The following is a 2,583-nucleotide window of genomic DNA, read 5'->3' as shown; positions in this document are numbered from 1 at the left end:
CCAGACTCGCGAAACGTTGAAATATATGAGAGCAAAAGAAATACAAGCTATGGTCGATAGAGTTATGGACCACTGCAATGGTTCTCCTCTTAATGTCAGTAAGCTGGCTTAAGACGTTACTATGTGCATGTTGTGCAAAATGATACTTGGCAAAAATTACTCAGACCAAGAGTTGGTCAGCCATGGTGGCTTCAAGTTCAATTTTACTCAACTGGTTGCAATGGGTAGACGTGCAGGGTCTTATCCGGCACCAAAATAATCTTCATAAGACGTTTGATGCATTTCTAGAGAAGATATTAGAGGACTTACAAGCCAAGGCTGGTAATCATTCTAGCAATGACTTCACTGACGAATTGGTGGAACTCATGCTCGAGAAAAAAATCAACCGAGAGAAGTGAAGGAAAACATGCTTGTATGACAATATGTTTTCCTCCAAGCCAACAATTTCTCTTTGTGTTTTCTTTTGTTTTTTTGATGTATATTGATGGAATAGATATTGTTGACTATTCTATTTGTCCTTGATGACAAGGCTCTTCGGTGGCAGAATGTGAACTTTGGTTTTCACATCATCAGTTAACTTTCAACATGTTTTCGCACGTAACTCAATGGTTAAACCATGATTGAGTTTGATTTAAGTGTTGTTTTTCCTTATGCAGCGCTATGAGTTTATTGGATGTCAAAGCATATTGTTTTTTGGTTTGGGATATTTTCGGATCTCAAAGCTCCTTATTCTTTTTGAATACCTCTTTTCAACTTCCCTGCTATAAACTTATTGTGCTGCCGCTTTCTGATGAACTTGGTTGAAATCTTTGTCATGAAGAAAGCGTTGAAGGTTGTGAGTTTCTACTGTGTTGTTCCCCTGTTTATGCTCTTCATTATGATACTAGTTTTGCCAAGGCTGAAGATGTTCTATGTTGAATCACTGCTCATATTCCTCATGGGTAACTTGTCTTCCCTCCAGGCACAGGTATGCGTTTTTTATTTTGGATTCTTTTGCAAATATCAGCATTGATGCTGCACTGTTTCTTGCAAATTTATTCAAAGGAATTTATTTTAAACTGGCAAAGATTGGGCAGGATTTTTCAGTTGGAAATTGGTTAATGAATTTATCATTGAAGCACTGTCAATATTGTGTGCTTATTTTCTAAGAAAGCTTGTTCTTGAGCTCTTGGTTCTTCCAATACACTTATTCAAATTGGGATAACTGTTTTTCAGTTTCTTACGGTTGTATTTTTTCTCGTGGCTGTTTAACCACTCGAGAGTTGCTTGGGATTATGATATTTTTTCACGGCATACAGGTTAAAACAGTTATGAATCTGTTTGAGATATGCATAACTGCATGTATATACCCTTGTGAAAAACAAGTATATATAGATGCAGTGTGTGCATAGTAAAAGGCGTGAGAGATTGTAAAAGAAAACATTATCAGTTGTATTGAGATCTCAGAGGATATATGGAAACATTGAATATCAGTTCTATTGTGTTGTAATAAAGGTTCATAAAATATAGTTGCAAATCAGGTTGCGAATATATATTGTGAATCCACTAGAAAATCATTGGAAAGAATAGGGGTTGTAGCTCCTTGCAGTTGTAGCTGCAGAACATTGTAAGAGTCGAAGCTCTTTGTGAATCAATAAGAGGTACTTTTTGGAGTGGTTTTTCTCCCTATGATGAAATCCATTGGATTTCGAGGGTTTTCCACTCGGCACATATAATTTGTCCTTTTGTGAGTCTGTTTTAGATGCTCTGATATTTGTTCATTCAAAGTATTTTATTTGTGTCTTAGTAATCACAATTTTTACAGTTCATTTCAGTTTTATATAGTTTATATGTAAACTCATTCTTGAAGCTTGACTGCAATTTGTGAACTTTTGAAATAAGTTTAAATCTCGTTTAAAACTCTGTTCACCCCCCTCTCAGAGTTTTCTCACTTCCAACAGATATGTGGGATTTCTATTTGACAGGAAATCCTGGTGGCTGTAATCGACACATCAAGTGTGACCGTAGAGTGAGAAATATCTAGACTGTTGTCAAACCAACCTTCGATTATGAAGAAAGTGCAGGGGGACGTGGAGAGAGGACTTTAAGGGAGGCTAATGTGCCCTGGTATGGCATTGGGATTTCAAGTGGTACAGCTTATATTGACTACTCTTTTGCATTGCTTTAGTTGAAGTCTTCCCCAAGGAATATGGGAGAGGAATTCGGGCTATCCACGCTCGGAGCAGTTCCCCTCCATGTAATCCAACTCCTCGCTACCTCTGAGAACACAAAGAGCATTTAGTTTGGTTGAGGAAAGCAATGCTGAATGATGTGATTTGTCTATATTTCTGAAATTCCGCTTTAGTGTATATCCATTTTCTAATGTGTCAAATTCCTTCCCTTACTTTGAGACTTCACATCTATAAAACCATTCAAGTCAAGCCCCTCTACGTGGGCTACAGATTTTCCTTTTGCATTGGTATTAGTTGTAGGGATCTATGGGGAGGAATGAAGGGGCATTTGATGGTTTCTTTGGGAAATTTATCTAAAGATTTTCATAACCATGAAAAATGACATCTAAAAGGAAGAGCTTCATAATCTATA

General features: G+C 37.1%; 1 long non-coding RNA gene across 1 annotated transcript; it reads left to right on the top strand.

The window, feature by feature from the left end:
* Positions 1–774: 774 nt before the first annotated feature.
* Positions 775–1,652, top strand: LOC131039152 (uncharacterized). The gene is made up of 2 exons (XR_009104608.2): positions 775–967; positions 1,077–1,652. It is a non-coding gene; the product is annotated as an uncharacterized LOC131039152 (long non-coding RNA).
* The last annotated feature ends 931 nt before the right edge of the window (positions 1,653–2,583 follow it).

Source organism: Cryptomeria japonica, chromosome 10, assembly GCF_030272615.1.
Source record: "Cryptomeria japonica chromosome 10, Sugi_1.0, whole genome shotgun sequence".
Lineage (NCBI taxonomy): Eukaryota > Viridiplantae > Streptophyta > Pinopsida > Cupressales > Cupressaceae > Cryptomeria > Cryptomeria japonica.
The sequence above is the reverse complement of the archived record's forward strand: the minus strand, read 5'-3'. Positions and strand labels throughout refer to the sequence as shown.